The sequence below is a fragment of the Tamandua tetradactyla genome, chromosome 22 (assembly GCF_023851605.1).
Source record: "Tamandua tetradactyla isolate mTamTet1 chromosome 22, mTamTet1.pri, whole genome shotgun sequence".
Classification (NCBI taxonomy): Eukaryota; Metazoa; Chordata; class Mammalia; order Pilosa; family Myrmecophagidae; genus Tamandua; species Tamandua tetradactyla.
Window position 1 is genome coordinate 44,128,258 of NC_135348.1, and position 20,898 is coordinate 44,149,155.

At 37.6% G+C, this 20,898-nt stretch overlaps 1 protein-coding gene across 6 annotated transcripts in view; it reads left to right on the top strand.

Annotated features, from left to right (window-relative positions):
- Positions 1-20,898, top strand: part of LOC143666354 (uncharacterized) — a 209,526-nt gene that overhangs the window by 129,295 nt on the left and 59,333 nt on the right. The window contains exon 4 of one of the 6 annotated variants that reach the window (XR_013167551.1): positions 1,954-2,156. The exons of the other annotated variants lie outside the window; for them this stretch is intronic. The gene's annotated coding sequence lies outside the window, so the exon portion shown is untranslated. Of the gene's footprint in view, positions 1-1,953; positions 2,157-20,898 lie in introns of those variants that run through there. 6 annotated transcript variants of the gene reach the window in all.

The following is a 20,898-nucleotide window of genomic DNA, read 5'->3' on the forward strand; positions in this document are numbered from 1 at the left end:
AAAGGGGGAAGTAGACCCTTGAATAATATATTAGGGAGGAAAGCATTTTCAAAGATCTCCCACTTCACTCTCATTTTATGGAGGAGGAAATTGAGAGCTAGAGTGATTCTGTCATTTGATCACCTTTCATTTATGGTAAAACCCGTACACAGTACAGGTTTCCTAATGACTAAGCAAAATTTATTTTCATCTCCCCTTTGTTGGCTCCCTTTTGCATCCTATTTTTCACATTATTATGCTTTATGACTGCCAAACTCTATTAACCTCTTTTTTTCTTAATAGAGATCAGGAATATTTTCATTATGAAATAATATTTATTGAAAAATATTATTAATATTTCAGTTCAGTCAACAGATCTGGGTATTTCAAGTATATTTAAGACAGTCATTTATCTAAAGAAACAGGTTGTTTTCTTCCCCTAAAGAAATATTTTCTCTTTTCAAAAAAAAAAAAACTTCTGCATTTCAATTCTAGAAGAGTTGAAATATATATAGAAACACATAAGGAAAAAAAACAATCTTAAGCATAAATAAAGAAATGTCAAAGATAATGTGTGTTAAACCACTAGCGAAATTTTGCTTAGAAAAGATGTAACATTATTTAAATTGTATGGATTTAAATATCCACAAATTTGTGAATAAACAACACAATTGTATTATCTTACAGTTTTGGAGATCAGGAGTTTGAAATGGGTTTCACTGGGTTAAAATCAAAGGCAGGGCTTCGTTCCTTTCCAGAGTTGGGGACAGAATCCATTTTTGTGCATTTTTCAGCCTAGAAGCTACCTAAATTCCTTGGCCTGAGGCCCTTTTCTCCATCTTCAAAGCAAGAAAAAGGCAATGCTGAGTCTTTCTCACATTGCATTACGTTGTAGTCACATCCCTCTTCCACACAGGTAGAATATTAGGAATAGATGAGATTTCTTATACTGGGATCATCTCCCAACACCTGTGGGTAGGTTCATAGGAAGCAGAAAAAAATTTCAAAGGAGAGGTAGACTATGGCCTTAGCACTGTAGCACAATATATGTCCTTGAACTCGAGTAATCCATTTCAGCATTCTTTGCAGGGTTCAAGTACAAGATGAAGGACATGGTAGCAGGAGGTAGGAGAATAGAGAGTGGAGAGGAGCTGGGAAATTATCCTATCAATTAGAATTTATTGTTTTTTTCATGTCCATAAAGATGTTTTATAAACCTCATTTTAAATTTCTATAAGAGTCCATTGGAAGAATTTACTGGATATTTCCAAGTTTTCACTCTTAGACACAATATTGTGTGAAAGAATTTAGAAATATTAATTTAAATAGATTTCTGATTACATCAGATAGCAATTATTGGGTTAAATGTTATGAACATTTTCAAAATACTTCAGTAATTTTCACTGATATTGCTTTTTAGTAAAATTGAACTTTGTGTATAATTATTAGATATTCAAAATTAATTTTAGAAATATCTATTTGTATTTCCATTATCTCTGTGGTATTGGAAATTATCTTATTGCTATTAAGTTTCTATATTTGAAGGTTATTGGTTATTTCATTTTTTTTTATTTTTTGGAGTTTTTTCCTTGGGGTTTATATTCTTATGAATCCTTCGGTCTTGGTTACCATATTTTAAGTTTTTGTTTCAGATAATGACTTTTAACACTCAGCACCCATTTCTACCTGTGTTGATAAATGTCCGTGTTCCTGGATATGGGTTAGTTCCGTCACTGAGACGGACTTGCACGCAATTCAGAATTATAATTTCTTCACATCCTTGCCTACAATTATTATTATCTATCTTTGCGATGATAGGCATGATAGAGCTTGTGAAGGACTTTTTCACTTTTTTTTACATTTTATTGTGAAATATATATATACATATATATAAAAATCAATAAATTTCCATTTATTAAATCTTATCTTCTCTGTTATAACTCTTCCTCCTTTAATCCTTCTCCCAACTTTCAGGATATTTGGACTCTGCCCATTCTAACTTCATGTTGAAAAGGGATGCTGACGATATAAGATAGAGGGATGGAACTAGTTGATGGTCTTGAAGAGGCTGACTCTTCCGGATTTTAGGATTTATCTGGCCTAGGAACATTTGGAGGTTATAAATTTCTGGAATGAAAACTTAGTGGATAAAATTTTTCTAAAATCTCAGGTAGAGTGCTAGGAGTTCTTTAGGGCTAATAGGAATGATGTTGGTTGGGTTTGGCAAACTGTGGTAATTCTGGCTGAATCTTGCTTCTGTCTCCAATCTTGGAGACAATAGCCTCCAGCATTGTCTCTTGATTGTCTTTGAACTCTCTTAGCCAATGATATCTTATTTTGTTGCATTTCTTTTCCCCTTTTGGTCAGGAAGGCATTGTCGATCCCAGGTGCCAGACCCAGGTCATCCCTGGGAGTCATGTCCCACACCACCAGGGAGACTTTCACCCCTGGGAGTCATGTCCCATGTAGGAGAGGGTAACAAATTTACTTGCAAGGTTGGGTTTAGAGAAAGAGAGGCCACATATGAGCAACAAAAGAGGTTTTCTGGAAGTAACTCTTAGGCATAATTTTAGGTAGTCTTCCTTCTCCACTACAGAAATAGGTTTCCTAAGAGCAAGCCTCAAGATCAAAGGCTTGGCCTATTTACTTCAGAGTCCTTAATATTTGAGACAATGTCAGGGGTTTCCCAGGTGGGAAAGCTTAGTAGTTCCATATGTTTTCTCCTGTCACTCAAGGGACTTTGCCACTACTTTTTCATTGTCTGCCCAACATACTCTGGGATGTCTCTGGGTATTTCATTAAGCTATGCAGAATTCAAGCCCTCGTTCCCATTATGGGTTCCATGTGCTTGGATTGTTTAAATGGGCTAACCAGGAAGTTTGAGTTAAATTGTGTACTACAGAAAATTTAGGTTCTGGACAAAATAAACCTCTCTTCTTCTGGTCTCCTATAGTAGGTGAAGCTCTAAAATACAGACAATATCTTCTTTTCCATGTGTTCTCATTTACCTTAGTCCCAACCAGATCGACTTTGTTCTATCTCTAATTGAAGCCTGATCTCTTTTAGAGTGTCTTTAACGTTATTTTATGTAGCAATGCTGATTTTTAGAGCTGCAGAACTCCAACTCTGAGTCTTTAGGTGTCACACAGGTAACCAAAATTCCAGGGAAATATGAGGTTATACACATATGGCATAGCATCTCACAATCTAGAAATAACACAACCTGGGACTAAATGTGACTGCTATATTAGTTTACAATCTAGATCCCAATTTTCTTACAAGTTTTTTCTAAAAGTGACCACACACTATTTGTTCCTTTGTTTCCAGCTTATTTTGCACAACAAAATATCCCTAAGGTTCATGCACTTCATTGCATGCCTCACTACTTTATTCCATTCTATAGCCTCACAATGTACACAGCATAGTTCACGTTTCTTCCTCTCAGTAAACATACCCTTTGACCACCTCCATCCATTAGGTATCATGAATAATGTCCGAAATAAACAATCCATCTCTGATAGTGTTTTCACTTAGTTGTACAACCAAGACTCTCACTTTTAGACAATTTTCATTGCTCCAAAGAGAAAAATAACAGATGAACTCAGCTCACCAAATAGAAAATCTGAACCTCCCCTTAACTCTTGTCCCTCTCCCCAAAACACCATTTTTTTACCCCAGTATTGCTGTGGTACTGTTGATGTATTCCTGTTAACTATAGGCCATAACATGCAAATTCACTGGGATTTTTCATTTGGATTTCCCTGATGGTTAATGATGTCGAGCTTCTTTTCATATGTTTTTTGGCTATTTTACATCTTCTTTGGAGAAGTGTCTATTCTAGCCCTTTGCCTATTTTTAATAGTGTTATTGATATTTAATGCTGAGTGTTTTATATATTATAGCAGCAAGTCCCTAATCAGATATATTAATTACAAATATTTTCTCCAATTCTGTGAGTTGTCTTTACAATTTCAGGATAATATCCTTTGAAGCACAAAATATTTTTACTTTGGTGGTGTCCAGTTCGCATAATCTTTATTTTCTTGCTAGTGATTTTGATGTCATAACTAAGAAACCATCACTGAATCCAAGGTCAAAAAAATTTATGCCCATATTTTCTTCTACAGGTTTTATAGTTTTAGCTCTTACATTCAGATTTACTATCCATTTTGGGTTAAATTTTTTGTAGATGGTATGAGATAGGAATCCAACTTCATTCTTCTTCATATGGATATCCATTTGTCCCAGCATCATTTGTTGAAAAGACTATTATTTCCCCCATTTGTCTTGGCTCTCTTGTTTAAAATCAGTTGTCTGTAAATGTGAGAGCTTATTTTTGGGGTCTCAGTGTTCCCTCCTCCCCCATTGGTCTACCCGCATTCCATTACCATACAATCTTGATAACTGCAACTTCATAGTAAGTTTCAATATTTGGGAACTGTAATTCTGGAAACCTTGTACTTTTGGAAGAATATTTTGGACATTTTGGGTCCTTGGAATTTATTTTAGAATCACCTTGTCAATTTCTGTAAGGAAACCTGCTGGATTTTTTATCGGTATTGCAATGAATATGTAGGGCAACTGGGAGAGTGTCACTATCTTAATGCTAATTCTTCTAATTCATGAACGTAAGACTTCTTTCCATTTATCTAGGTCTTTTACAATTTATTTCAGCATAGTTTTCAGAGTGTCAGATTTTAAGTTTTGCGTTTATTTTGTCAAATTCAAGTACAGTTGAATTGGTGTTGATCTCATAATAGAAGATAGTCAAGTTCTATCAGTCGGCTATGAACACTAAAAATGACGATATTAAACCCTTGCTCACAGAGGAAATACAGGGTTAGGTTTCTGTGAGCCTCTAGTCATCATAAGATTTTCTTCACCTTGTCAATGTATAACTGTTTTCGTGTGTTTCTCTTTGAAGGCAATGCATTTAATATATATTATTAATTCACCGACATTGAACTCATGGTAAACAGCAGTAGAGCTGAGGCCTGAAGGAAGCATATCTAACACACTTATTTTTTGAGTAAGGCACATCACAACCTTGCACTTTGAGATACTAGATAGGACTTCAGTGCTACTCTTGTGGGACATATCAATCAGCAAAATCACCAACAAAAACACCAAGTGTAACAGCTATAGCATTAGATATACGGTGTAAAGGGAATTTGCTTAGAATAGGGGAGCAGAACAAGAAGGCAGAGCATCCCCTTGTTAAACCAAAGCTGGCGTGTGCGCTTTGGGCAAACCAATTTTGTCACCACTCTGAACATGTCCACAAACCACCATGAGGACACTTGAGAGTATTGATTTGGGAGTTAGAAATTTTAGTGAGTAGGTGAATTTAAAAATATAGAATCCATGAATAATGAAAACAACTGTATTTTATTCATTTTGATGCTATTATAAAGGGATTTTTTTTTTTAATTTCATTTCAGTCTGTTCATTGTTACTGTGCGGAAATAAAATTGTTTTTTGCATAGCGACCTTGTATCCTGCAACTTTTCTGAACTTGTTTATTGGTTTGAATATTGTTTTCTAGTGAAATTCTTATCATTTTCTATATGCAAGATCATGTCATTTGCAAATGGAAAAAATTATTTCTTCCTTTTCAACACAGATGGCTTTAATTTCATTTTCTTAATTGTTCTGGCTAAAATTTCCAGTATAATTTTGAATAGAAGACGTGAGAACACTTATTCTTCATTTTAGGGGAAAAGCACTTTCACCATTAAGTGTGATATTATTTGTGAGTTTTTTGGTAGATTTCTTTCACCAGGCTAAGGAAATTACTTTCTATATCTCGCTGATTGAGAGTTCTATTATGAAGGGGTGTTGAATTTTGTCAAATACTTTTTCTGTGTCTATTAAGATAAACATGATTATTCTATTAATGTGGTGTATTACATTAGGTGATTTTCAGATGTCAAGCCAACTTTGCCCTGTTGGGATAAATTCTACTGCTCTTTATATGTGATCCGTCTTATAAATTGCTGAGTTCTATATACCATTATTTTATTGAGGATCTTTGCATTTTATATTCATATGTGATATTCGTCTGTAGTTTTCTTGTGCTCTTTTTCTGGTCTTGTTACCATGGTAACACTCACCTAATTGAATGAGTTGAGAAACATCCCTTCTCTTCTACTTTGTGGCAGAATTTGTGAAGAACTGGTTTTCTTGTTGTTTTATAGATTAACTAGTTTTTGACCATTTACTGCTTTGATCACTCCAGAATTTATTTGGTTGTAAAGTATATGATATGATAATAATGGATTTTTTTTGCACTAATAACTAACCAGTTGGACTAGTGCTTACTGAATAATATTCTACCACTGATTTGAAAATGTACTCTTTCATATCATTAAATTCATAGGTATATTCTTTTAATTACCTTACCCCAGATTTTTTTTATCAAACATGGCTTAGCTATTCCTACCTTCTTATTTTTCTAGATTAAATGCGGAATCATTCTGTAAAGAATATTCTGCCTACTTTTTCCTTTCTCTAATAGTATTGTGTCAGAGGAAAAGAATGTGTAATTTTATACTTCTCAATCTAGCTTGTTCAGCTCTGTGATTAATGGAAATCTGTCTCGTATCTTATTGATTGACTGTTATAGATGTTTTTCAGTATTGTTGTAAATATAAATCTATTTTTGCATATTCATGAATAAAACATTTGACATCTGTTTGGTGTGGGGAAACTAAATGATGTGTGAAAAACCACTGAAGAGCTAGATAAGTGATAGCTATTTTTAAAATCACATCTTAGTTATAAATATCCTTTGCAGATGTCGCGTTTCACACCATGACTCATTAGTAGTGCTTTCTTTCCCTTGCTCCACTCCTTCTGTAGATATGTACTCTTTCCTATCCCGTGAGACTTTCTGCATTTGATGGAACTGGTTTATAAAGTTTGAATGGCCACAACAGTGACAGTCTCGTGTCTGTGAACATGACTTTGCTGACATTTAGGATTCCTTGAAACTCCTGTGTCTGAGACTGCACTATCACTTCTCTGCTGAAGCCATTGCCTCTCAATAAACCCTAGCAAAGAATAAACTTCATCTAATTCCCAATAGAAGCAAAGATTGAAATAACCTGGATACATATAAAAGCAAATAGAATCAAATAACTTGGGGTATAATCAAGAGTAGAATATTTTCTGCCATCATAATGGTATTTTTCTATGAACATTTAATGACATGGAAAACATTTTCAATGTGTTCAATGAAAAGAGGAAGATACAAATTCACTAGCATATGAAAAGAAATACATCAAAACTAGTTGCATTAGTTGCCTGGGAAAACCACTAAACACATTTTAAATAAATAAGTTCCTTTAGTTTGTTAACCAGGCACACACTACATCAAATTATCCACTAGAAAAACAGCTCAACTGATAATCTACACTCAGAATTAAGAAGTCCTACTCATGTCATGCTCAAGTTAGGTCTCATATATTTAATTTTTTTTTTGTTTTGATATAAATTTATGCTGACCAAAGAGTTGTAGTATAGTACGAAGAATTCCTTCACCTATATTCCCTGCCTACTGTTTACATTTTGCACAACCATGTTACATTTCTCAGAATAAATCATTTATCAAACATTGGTGCACACCATTAAACTACATATTTTATATGGATTTCACCAGTTTTCCTCAAGTGTCTTTTTCCTGTTCCACGATCAAATTCAGGGTAACATGTTGCATTTAGTCATCATGTCTCCTGAGTCTCCTCCAATCTGTGACATTGACACTGATTTCTCTTGTTTCTCATGACCATGACACTTCTGAGGAGTACTGTTAAGGTCTTTTACACAATGGCCTTCAAGTTAGGTTTATTTAATGTTTTCTCATGATTAGATGGAGGCTATGCTCTTTTGGAAGACTTTCACAGACGTGAAGTCCTTCTCATTGCATCATTTCAAGGGGTACATGAAATCAGCCTAATTATTACTGGTGATAATAACATTTATCACTTCCTTAAAGTGGTGTCTGCCAGGTTTCTCCAATATAAAATAATTTTTCGCTTTCTATAGTCTACTTGTTAGCAGCAAGTCAATACGTCTAGCCCATATTCTAGAGGAGGGGAATTAAATGAGGGTTGTGTTTTGAGCTAACTTCTTTTTAGCACTTTCTTCTGTTGGCTTCTGAGTGGTGTCTATTTCTCCTGATTGACAATGTGCTCTAACTATTGTATATCAGTTTCTGTCTCGGTAACATGTTGGTCCATTTTTTTTTTTTAGTTTTTATTACTGAAACAAATTTACAACATAAAATTTCCCATTTAACTGCTTTCAATATAATATTCTGTGATTTTAGCTATATAGTATATTCACAATGTTATGCTACAGCACCACTGGCCATTGTCAAAACTTTTTCATTACGTTATTGGAAACTCCAGACACATCAAACAATAACTGCTCATCTTTCCCCACCCTGGCCCCCGGTGGGCTCTAATCTACTTTCTATCTCTATGAATTTGCATATTCTAGGTATTAATATAAGTGAGCTCAAACAAATATGCCCTTTTGGGCCTAGCTTATTTATTCAAAATAATGTCTTTTAAGTTCATGATGGCCTATCTCTCAAGGTGCCACAGGGGTTTCACTCTAATTGGACAATTTGTTCACTTTATTTGGACAATTTATTAAGTCAGAAAATTTCAAACATATCCTTCAATTTAGGTTAAAATCCAAACCAAGCTTTAGCTGCTATAAATGATGAGCTTATTTGAGAAATTCCACTTAAGGTTTTACATACTACATTTTGTATATGTTCTGGTAATTATAATTTAATGTAACTGATTGTGAACATATCTTCAATATTTGGTATCATCTCTACTAATAATTTGCATGATGAGATAGGGAAAGGAAAACTGATAGAGAGTGATTTTATTTTATTTTTATGGATAAAACCATTGGTTCATCCTGTATAGTTATAATAATTGTGATTCCAAATTAAAAAAAAAAGTTTGGTATTCACCAAATTTTATTCAATCTGCAGATGTGGCTTTTAGGGCAACCAAAAAAGGATGCGGTTATAAAAACAGTTTATTAACGCAGTTTATGTTTATTAATGGAAATGAGGCTTGAAGTAGAATTAGAGAACTTCAGTTGTTGAGGCCTTTTCTCTTAATTAAAAATGAACTGATTCTGGTGTTGCTTGTTCCCTGATGATCGTTGCTACCATTTTTTGTATTCTGCACAGTTGTCCACATTTGGCTTCACACTGTCATTGGTAGCAGAGTGAGGGATTAGTGGGTGCCATTTGTAGAAAAAAATGAATGAACGAAAATCTCCAAAGTAAAAGAATAGTTCTTGAGTAAGACTGGTCCTCAAATCTTGGTGCTTTTGCCTAAATATGTCTTAAATTCATTCTTCTCTCTTTATGATGCTTTATGCCACAGACTTAGTTCAGGCTATTACATTTCCTGAAAATTTGCACTAACCTGGCAGCTTTTCTTCCCTCTTAGGACATTGTCACACTATGGTTAAATTGAACTGCCTAAAACTCAAACATACAATGCCAACTTATAAATACCATTAGATCCCCATGAGCTAAAATAATTTTTATCAAAGTTGGAACTCATAAACCTTAAGAATATGTCTGTGGGCCTCTCTGATCAATGGATCCCTGGGTTCAGTAGGTTCTAGGAAACAATAGATCCCATTTTGAGAAATATCAAAATCCCCAAGCACAACTCATTTATGCATTCAGCAAATATGTCTTATGCACTGGACACTGTTCCAGGCATGGGTGGTATATCAGAGAAAATATTAATACAGTCACTGCTCTTTTGACACTTGTATTCCCATGACCAGAATAAGCAAGATAAATACAGAGCACCAAACGGGAATGGAGTATGAAGAGGGTGAGGGATTGCAACTTTACACTGGGTGATGAGGGCAATCCTCATTGAGGAGATAACTGGATAAAGTGAAGCAGCCACCCATGCAAAGTGAGAGCATAGCATTCTAGGGGTAAGGTGATGGGATATAAGAACAGAAAGGCACTTGGGGACAAAATCTGGGGGGCCTTATTGGCACTGATAAAGAATATAGATGCTATTCTAGGGGTAGACTCACTAGTGGGTCTGAAGCAGGAGAGGAATAGAATCGAGGTGGCTACCTTATCTCTGTGCCGTCCACCCTACCATACTCACAGACTCAAGGACCGTGGTGGACACATAAAATGGGCTACATAGATGTATGTGTTGAGTCATATAAAACTGCCATCTTTTTAAATTAAAAACAGTTGATTACTGACAATTTCATGTTGTTAAACCTAATATGAATCACATATGTGGAACTGAATCGAGGTTTTACTTTGAAAGTTCACTCTGAGACCTCGGCAAATAAAAGCTTGATGGTATCTAGGCCCTTCCTTGCACTAAGGTGCTGGAAGTACAGCTTTCAGAATTAATACGCAAGAAGCAAATTGATGGTCAGAGCAGGAAAGATTTGGGGTCACTTAGATCTGGTTGCGATTATCAACCAGGCACCATCCCCTGCCACTCTCAGAGAGGCAAAAATGCTTGCTCTGAGTTACCAGTGCTACCACATTTCCTAACTAGGACAGTTCCCTCCCATTTCATAGCAAAAAGCAAGGAATCTTATTTTTTGGCTGAAGCAGCTGACTGGATAAAACCCAGGCCAGCATCCTGGATAGCAGCTCAGCTCAGCCAAGGGATTGAGAGCTTGAGGCAGGGGGCTTTACTTCCTGACTGCCTGATTCTCTCCCCTGTGAACTGCCACCACTGGAGACTAGGCTGAGGGCCCAGAGATACTCCAGACACTTAGAAGTCGCCCCCTTTGAATTTTGTTTTTTAAGGCATCTAAAAAAGGAAAAAGATATATACTTAGGCATTAATGATGTATAGATGATTGTTAAAGAAATGAGACTCAATTAAATGAACTTCAGAGCAAGTGTGGAGAAGATAGTGATGAGAAGAAAGGACAAGAGAGAACAGGAGGAGAGGGGAGGCTAGGACAGCAGAGGAAGACGGAAGAGAGATCAAGAAAATGGAAGAAAGAAGAGGAGATAAGAGAAGATAAGGTAAACTAGCTATAGAGAATACCCAAATATAAAGTCATAGAGATTAGGAGAAGCTAGGAAAGGAACCTAAGAAAGGAGACCTTTAGTGTAAGAGATAGCCAGGAGAGTTGTGATGGTTAGGGTCCAGTGTCAACTTTCCCAGGTGATGTTGCCCAGTTGTCTGGTCAGGCCAGTGCCTAATCATTACTTGCAAAGATATTTTGTGGCTGGCTGATAAACCAGAAGGCTGATTATTAAATCATCAGTCAGTTGATTGCATCTGTGACTGATTATATCTATGATCAACTAAGGGTGTGTCTTTTGCAAATGAGAAAATACAATCAGGAGGATCTGATCCAATCGGTTGAAGACTTTTACAGGATAAAAGAGAATTGTCACTGCTTCTTCAGCCAGCCAGCTTCTCCTATGGAGTTTTTCAATACCCTTCATCAGAGTTGCCAACCTCACAACTTGCCCTAAGAATTTCAAACTCTCGCATCTCCACAGTTGTGTGAGACACTTTTACAAATCTAATATTTATGGATATCTCCTGTTGATTCTGTTTCTCTAGAGCCACTAGAACCCTGGAGTTCTCTAGAGAACCAGAATCTTAAAAATACGTTTTTACTTTGATTCCAGGACCATGCACCTAAAAAAAAAGGTTTTTGTAATAGACAACTTGTTCTTTTTAGATTCAGACACTAATGACTCTATTTCCAATAATCAAATGATACGATCAGTTCATGGCATGAGTTGGAAGTAGAGATATGCAAAATATTACCATTTGATTCTGCTAATTTTAGACAAGAATCTGGGTGAGAGGGTTTTTTACACCTTAACAGAATTTTGTGGAGTTAAGAAGTATAATGATATTAGCTGATTGTTCTTAGATATGCTGGATACAGTTATGAAAGACTGTGTTGACCAAAAGACTTCAAATTTTACATCTTTCAAATGCCATATGAAAGATGTAAAACTTTCTGTGTGTGCCCTGAAAGTATCTTATTTCCTATGGTTGCAGACTTCAGATCTCTGAAAACTAGACCCAGAGTCTCATTGTGTGAGCAGCAAATTTACAACACAAAGTAAATTTGATGTTGCCTGGTGTCTGTTAAAGTAAGGGCCTTGATAGAAAATAATGGGCTCCTGAAACTTGGGATGGGGACATATGGTTGATAGTGATGGCAATAAGGACATAAAAACCCAGGATTCTGTTGAGTCTTTGCTAGATAGACAAGTAATGGTTTGTCCTGGGAAATGGCCACCCCACCTCCAGCCTGCCCTGAGGAAACAGGCATCCAATCTCCAGCCTGCCCTGAGAAGAGAGCTACCTGACCTGACATCCACCCTGCTTTGAGGAAACAGCTTCCTGGCCTCTAGTCCTACCTGAGGAGTCTGCCATCCAACCTCCACCTAAAGAGGTTGACCCCTGAGTGCCTGCTAAACCTGTAACCACCTCCCCAGGGGAAAGAGCCCTCACTCCTCTGTCTGGAGTGAGTAATCATGCACCACCAGATGAAACACAAATAGAATGCCCTGAGGTAACTGGCTTGAAAGAAACTTCTATTTCTTTATATGACCCACTCCCACCACCCCTCTTTTCTTCAAGACCTATAACTAGACTAAAGTCCCAACAGGTCCCAATAAGTGAGGTTCAAAGTGAGACCCATGAGGAGGTCCACTATACTCCAATAGAACTACATTGAGTTTTCCAATTATATAGACAGAAATCAGGGAAATATGTGTGGGATGGATATTAAGGGTGTGGGATAATGGTAGAAGGAATATAAAGTTGGATCAGGATGAATTTATTGATATGGGTACACTAAGCAGAGATTCTGCATTCAATGTTATAGTTCAAGGAGTTATAAAGGATGTTAACTGTTTGTTTGGGTGGTTGACTGAAACATGGATCAAAAGGTGGCCAACATTACTTGAGGTTTGAATGCCAGAATTGCCCTGGTATATGGAGATGAGCAGATCCAGAAGTTTAGAGAGATGGGAATGTGAGAGTGGATTTATCATGGAAAACCTGCCTACATACACCAGAAGACGCACCTTATATAAGGACTTTGAGGATTAAATTTGTGAGACTAGCTCTATCATCACTGAAGAGCTCTGTAGTCGGCCTTCTCTGTAGATCAGATGTTGTGAGAACTGCTGTCACTGAGCTGGAATCCTTAAGCACAATGGGGATGATAGGATCTCAAATCGGCAGAAGCTGTGTGGCTACCATAATAAACAACAGAGTCAAAGCAACAGTCAAAATACTCTGACTCACAGAGACTTAAGGCATTGGCTAGTAGATCATTGGGTTCCTACAAGAAAAATAGATGGGCAGTCTACTCAATTCTTGTTTGAGCTGTATAATTAGAACAGTTTTAGGTCAAGTGTAGAGAAGTCTAACTCGAATTAGAAAAACAGAGTCACAGCTCCTTAATCAATTCCTAAACATGAGACAGTTTACAGACCCAGAGCCCCTTAAATGAGGGGAAGGTCATGTACTCTTGTGGAAGGATCCTGTTATACTGCCAAAAAGTTTACTCTCTTAACCTTCCTCCCAGCATTCCTCAAAGAGATCTATGACTTTTTACCAGGTAACTGCATTGGGGAAAAGATTGTGGATTACTAGACACTGGCTCAGAAATGACATCAATTCCAGAAGCACCAAAATGTTACTTTGGTCCACCAGTTCAAATGAGGAGCTTATCAAGGACAGGTGATCATTTGAGTTTTAGCTCCAGTCCCTCTCACTGAGTGCAGTCATTCTCCAGACCTATCCTGTGGTTATATCCCCAGGTCCAGAATGCATGATTGCAATCAACATACTCAGCAACTGGTAGAATCTCTGCATAGGTAGCCTGACTCACGGAGTGAGGGCTATAATGGTAGGAAAGGCTAAGCGGAAGCCACTAGAACTGCCCCTACCTAGCAAAATAGTAAATCAGAAGCAATACCAGATCCTGGTGGAATTGCAGAAATTACTGCCACTCTTAAGAACTTGAAGGATGCAGGGGCACTGATACCCACTGCATCCCCATTCAAATCTCCTATTCTTGTTCAGAAAATAGATTAGTCTAGGAGGTTGACAACGGATTATCAGAAATGTAACCAGGTGGTGACCCCAATTGCAGTTTTTGTTCCAGATGTGGTATAAATGCTTGAGCAAAACAAGATATCCCCTGGTACCTAGTATGCAGCTGTTGAATCTGGCAAACACTTTTTTCTCAGTAGCTATTAGTAAGGACCACTAGAAACAATTTGTTTTCAACTGACAAGGCCAACAGTACACCTTCATTGTCCTACCTCAGGGGAATATCAACTCTATAGCCCTATGGCATAATCTTGTCTGCCGGGACTTTGATTATTTCTCCATCCCTCAAGACATCACACTAGTTGACTGTATTGATGATATCATATTGATTGGATCTAGTTTGCAAAAAGTAGCAACTTCTCTAGACTTATTGGTAAGGCATTTGCATGTCATGGGATGGGAGATAAATCCAACAAAAATAGATGGGCTTACCACCTCAGTGAAATTTCTAAGTGTCCAGTGGTGTGGGGCATGTTGAGGTATTTCTTTTAAGATGAAGGATGAGTTGTTGTACCTGACCCCTCCTGTGACCACAAAAGAGTCACAACTCCTTACTACTTCTTTAGATTTTGGAGACAACATATTTCTCATTTGGGTGTGCTACTCCAACTTATTTACCGAGTGACCAGAAAATCTGTTAGTTCCAGTACAAGAGGAGGCACTGTGACAGCTCCAGGCTATTGTGCAAGCTGTTCTGCCACTTGGGCCATATGATCCAGCAGATCCAATGGTGCTGCGAGTGTCAACGGTAAGCAGAGATGCTGTCTGGGGTCTTTGGGTGACCCTTATATGAGAATCATGATGCAGACCTTTAGGATTTTGGAGTAAAGTGTTACCATTCTTTGAAGATAACTACTCTCCTTTTGAGAAACCCTGCTACTAGGTCTTAGTAGAAAGTGAATGCTAAACCATAAATCACCAAGTTACCATGAGACCTGAGTTAACCTTCATGAGCTGAGTGTTGTCTGATCACCAAGCCATAAATTCGGCATGCACCCCAGCACTCAATCCTAAAATGGAAATGGTATATGAGATAGGGCTCAAGCAGGTCCTGAAGGCATAAGTAAATTACGTTAGGAAGTTGTCAAAATGCACATGTCCCCCCTTCCTGCCACATTACCTTCTCTTTCACAGTCCAGAGCTATGGCCTCCTTATACTCACTTGACTGAGGAAGAGAAAACTTGGGCCTGGTTCACAGATGGTTCTACATGATATGAAGGGACAACCCAAAAGTGGACAGCTGCAGCACTACAGCCCCTTTATGGGATGTCCCTGAAGGACAGTGGTGAAGGGAATTCTCCCAGTTGGTGGAACTTTGAACAGTGTACCTGTTTGAAACAAAAGCAAAATGACTCATTTTGCTTAGAAGGAGAACTGACCAGAGGTGTTTTAGTGTACTGACTCCTAGGCTGTTGCTAATGATTTGGCTGGGTGATCAGGGACTTAGAAGGAGTATGATTGGAAAATTGGCAACAAAGAGCTCTGTGAATAGACTTTTCTGATTTGGTGAAAATCATGAAGATATTTGTGTCCCATGTGAATGTTCACCAGTAAGTGAGTTCAGCAGAGAAAGGTTTTAATGATCGTGTGGAAATGATGACCCATTCTGTGGCTATAAGTCATCCTCTTTCCCAGCAACTACTGCCATTGCCCAATGGGTTCATGAGCAAAGTGGTCATGGTGGTAGGGATGGAGGTTATGCATGGGCTCAACAACATGGGCTTCCACTCACCAAGGCTGACCTGACTATGGCCACTGCTGAGTGCCCAGTCTGCCATTAGCAGAGTCCCATAGTCAGTCCTTGTTATACCACCATTCTCTGAAGTGATCAGCCTGCTACCTAGTGGCAGGTTGATTACAGCGGACCACTTCTATCATAGAAGGGCAGAAATTTGTTCTAACTGGAATAAATACATACTCCAGATATGGGTTTGCCTTTCCTGCATGCAATGGTTTAGCTAAAACTACCATCTTTGGACTCATGGAATGCCTTACACACCCTCATAGTATTCTACACAGCATTGCTTCTGATCAAGGAAACACTTCACAGCAAATAAAGTGTGAAATGGGCACATGCCCATGGAATTCTCTTGTCTTACCATGATCCCAATTATCCTGAGGCATCTCAGCTGATAGAACAGTTGAATGGCCTTTTGAAGACCCAATTATGATGCCAACTAAGTGGCAATACATTACAGGACTGGGACAGTGTTCTCCAGGAGGCTATGTATGCTCTGATTCAGTATCTACTCTATGGTGCTGTTTCTCCCATAGCCAGGATTCATGGGTCAAGAAATCACAGGGTGAAAAATGGGAGTTGCATCACTCACTATCACTCCTAGTGATCCATTAGAAAAATATTTGTTTCCTGTCCCTACACCCTAAGCTCTGTTGGTCTACAGGTCTTTGTTTCAAAGGAGGAGTGCTACTACCAGGTGACGCAACAATGATTCCATTGAACTGGAAATCAAGACTGCCACTCAGCCACTTTGGGCTTCTCATGACTCTGAATTAGCAGGCAAAGAAGGATCTTACTGTACTGGCTTGGCTGATTGAGCCTGACTATCAAGGGAACATAAACTGCAACTACACAGTGAAAGCATAAAAGAGTTTTCCCATAATTTAAGAGATCCCCTAGGGTGTATCTTAGTATTACCATGCCTGTAATTAAAGTCAATGGAAAACTGAAACAGCCCAGTCCAGGCAGGACTACCAATAACCAAGAAACTTCAGGAGTGAAGGTTTAGATCACCCCACCAAGCAAAGAACTATGGCCAGCAAAAGTGGTTCCTGAGGGTAAAGGGAACATGGAATAAGGAGTGGAAGAAGGTAGTGATAAATATGAACTATCACCACTTGACCAGTTATAGAAATGTTATGGTATAAATATTTCCTCCTTGTTTTGTTATGTGCATGCTTCTATTTGTTCATAAAGTAAATATCTTGTTTTCTTATCATATGACATAAGTTGTATTGATTATGTTATAGCATTTAAGTTATAGGATATCAAATTTAAGATTGAATGTTGCCCAAGTATTTGCACCCTATTCTGGAGAGATTTAGTGTTCCCAGTTGTACACAGGACAGTTGAGTATTTTAGGAGAAACATATGTCTGTTATTGTGTTCTATTCAGAGACTAAGCACGTTTAAGATGATGAGCATATCTGCCAAGTTGACAGGGTTGAACTCTGAAGGTTAGTTTCAGGTGTCGACTTGACCAAGTGATCATGTCCAGATAGCTGGTAGATAAACCAGAAGGCAGGTTCATTAAGTCAGTTGATTTTATCTGTGGCTGATTACATCTATGATCAATTAAGGGTGTGTCTTCTGCAAATGAGAAAATCTAATCGGCTGGACTTTATCCAATCTGGTGAAGACTTTTAAAGGAGAAGAGATAATTTTCACTGCTTCTTTAACCAGCCAGTCTCTGCTAAGGAATTCATCGACTCCCTTCATCTTAGTTGCCAGTCTTGCAGCCTGCCCTACAGATTTTGGACTCTTGCAGCCCCATGGTTGCATGAGACAACTTTTATAAATCTTACGTTTACTGAAATCTTCTGTTGATTCTGTTTCTCTAGAGAACTTTGACTAATACAACTCTCTCAGAAGTAAAGAGAGAAATGTTTCAATAGGGGACAGTTTTTCAACTCCACTGTATACTGTTGAAAGTTTGTGTAAGGTGAAAAATAGTTCACTGATTGGGTAACATGAAGATAATGGTGTTTTTTCCCCTAGGGTAAGCATAGTGAAAATGTGACTTTGGAATGGATTCATCTTAGAATAGGAGATTAAAGATGAGGGAGGCACAAAGTACTATCGTTGAAGTTTTTTTCTTGAAAGGAAGCTGAGAAATGTAATAATTTATACAAGAGTATGTTGGATGGTGGATAAGATTTTATAAGCTGGAGAATAATAGATCTTTTTTATGCACACATGGAAATAAGTAAGTAGAAAGGGAGAAACTGCCGGATTGGAGAACAGCTAGGATATTTGTAGGAGGGGAGCTATTCAGGGCATGGACAGGATGGTATGTCATGCACTTGGGAAAGTTTTAGCCCTAATAGGAGCAGAAAACTTTATGTTATCAGCAGTGAAGGGAAGGAACTGTAGGATAGAAGCAGATAGGTTGCCAGCAATTGTGCCAGTGTTTTCATTGGTGCCAAAATTAAGTTGTAAAAACCTTATCCAGAATTATGAACACCTGAGGACATACTGTCCTGTCAGTTTGATAAATACTAGCCACAAGATGAATCAATGTGTAATCTTGACTTTTAGAATTCGTGAAGCTTGCCTCTTAAATAAGCATATAAATACGCATTTTATATATATATATTTTATTTAGAAGGAAAACATACCTCATTAAAAAGCTTTTGTCAACATTGTAAAAGTCTTCAGTTAAAGTCAGAACTGGAACCCAGGATGCCGGGGGTCATAGACCTTTTGAAGTTTCTCCTTGTGCCTTTGGAGACTGGAGTAACAACAGTATTTCAGTTTGCTAAAGCTTTCAGAATGCGATATAGGAGAGGTGAGCTGACCTTTACAAAAGGGATTTATTAGGTTACAAATTAACAATTCTAAAGCCTTGAAAATGTCCAAATGAAGGCATCCGAGAAAAAGATACGGTGACTGAAGCAAGGCCTTAGAGCACAGGTATGGGGAACTCCTCCGTCAGGTGGGAACATGAGTGGCCAGCATCGGCTGGATCTTGCTCCTGGGTTCATCGCTTTCAGCTTTTGATTCCAGTGGCTTTCTCTCTCTATCTTGTGTGGGGTCTTCTCTTCGCATCTCTGGGGTGTCTCTCCCTCTAAGCATCTGTGGGTCCTCCCTTAGTTTCTCTGAGACAAACTTTGGATTTCATCTTCTAGTTTAGCATCTTCCTGAGCGTTTTCTTTCTCTGAGCCTCTGTGTTTTCTCCAAAATGCCTCCCTCTTAAAAGACCAATAAACAGATTAAGACCCACCTTGAATGGGCAGTGCCACATATCTAGGGAAACAACCTAACAAAGGGGTCCTACCCGCAGTAAGTCTGCCCTCACAAAATTGGATTAAAAGCATGGCTTTTCTAACCTACACAACAGCTTCAAACCAGAGTTTTGTTTTAGAGGCTTAATTCTACATTTATATAAGCACAGACAGATTTTTAGTGATTCAGTCTATTCTTTTATCATCTATAATTTTGAATTGTCCTTTATCTTCCTAGAGAAAATTTAGTTTTCCCATATTTCCTTGCATTAAATCTTTCTCAACATGGGATGATGCTGGGCTCATCATTCTAACAGCATCCTCACATGTACACACTCAATCTTAAACTGTTACTGGGAAATTGAAAGCATGCAAGTACATAATGTGATAGAATTTGTGTTTTTATCTTCCAAGCATATGTGCTAATACTTAATGCAGAAGAAGGAGAGTGAATTTTTAGCCTACAGGCCTAGAGCAGTTTCATTAAAGAAGAGAGATCTGTTCAGGACATTAAAGGATGGTTACTACTGGAATATGCAGAGTGGGGCAAAGGGTCCACCAGGGAGAGAAAGCAGTATGACTAAAAGACCACGGGCCTCTATTCCCCCCTGAGCTAACTGGAGCATAACGAGTACCTGAAAGGAAAGAACATGAAATAAATTTGGAAATGTAAACCCAGACCAGGTTAGGAGGTGATCATGCTTTGAGAGATAGGTTCAACACTGCTAATATGGATCCGAAATCAATGGGTAGCTACTGAACTATTTTAAGATGGGAGCTGGGAGGTGTTACATGGTTAGAACCATGCTTTTTGAAAGATAAATGAGGCGGTTGTGTATTTTGGAGTCAAAGTTAAATGGATGTAAAAAATAATGACTATAAACCTTGTTAAATAACTTACTTTTGAAGAATAGGTTAAACTGGACGCCTATTCCTGGCTACTGCACACTCTGTTTCCATTAGGCTGAAAAAAAGAATGGAGTTTCTTTTTCAATAAAACATTTTAAACACGTGAAAACGGAAATGCCCCACATAAAACAAGATCAGAAACGAAACGGTTTTGAATCCTTAAACATCCAGTCGAGGGGGAAAGCAATGACCTTGTTTTCTGTTGAGACTTTCCTGAAAGTTTGCCAAGTGGAAAGCTTTATAATATTCTGATTATTGGTCAAGAGGCCAAAATTTTTTATTCATAAAAGTACCAGTGTCCTTTAACTCCTGCAGCAGGGTCACATCCTAATGACACCAGCTAATGACATTTTGCAGTGTCCCCGTCATGGCTTTTGAGTGTTTTCTAACCTATCCAACTCAATTTTAGTGAAAAGAAGACAATTTTACTTCCATATTTATTAATGCATTAAGTCCTTGTCCACTTATATGTTTTTTCACCGTTTCCTTTTTTCTAAATGGCCTTAATTATATCTCTGTTTCTATCTTTCTCTGACTTAAAATGTACATGGAAATATAGGGATGAGTGGGAACTGCTTAAGGCACACTATAAAGTTGGAAGTAAACTTATTAGGATGCAGAAAATAATACAGTACATAAACTTACCTAAGTTTTCCTATTTAGAAAATTCTTTACTCTAAAAATAAGAGCCAAAATCTGAAGATTTCAAAATAATATAAGCTTTTTTGTTTATTTTTTAATAGAGAAAGTTGTGCTATTACGTACATAGTAATATACTCTTATTGGGAATCAAAAAAGGGGACTTATGCTTATTATAGATGGTTTATAAATAATTTTTAAATGACTGAAAATCAGTGTTTGAATTTAAAACTTCAGAAAGCATACTAAGATAAGGTCTTATACTAGTTA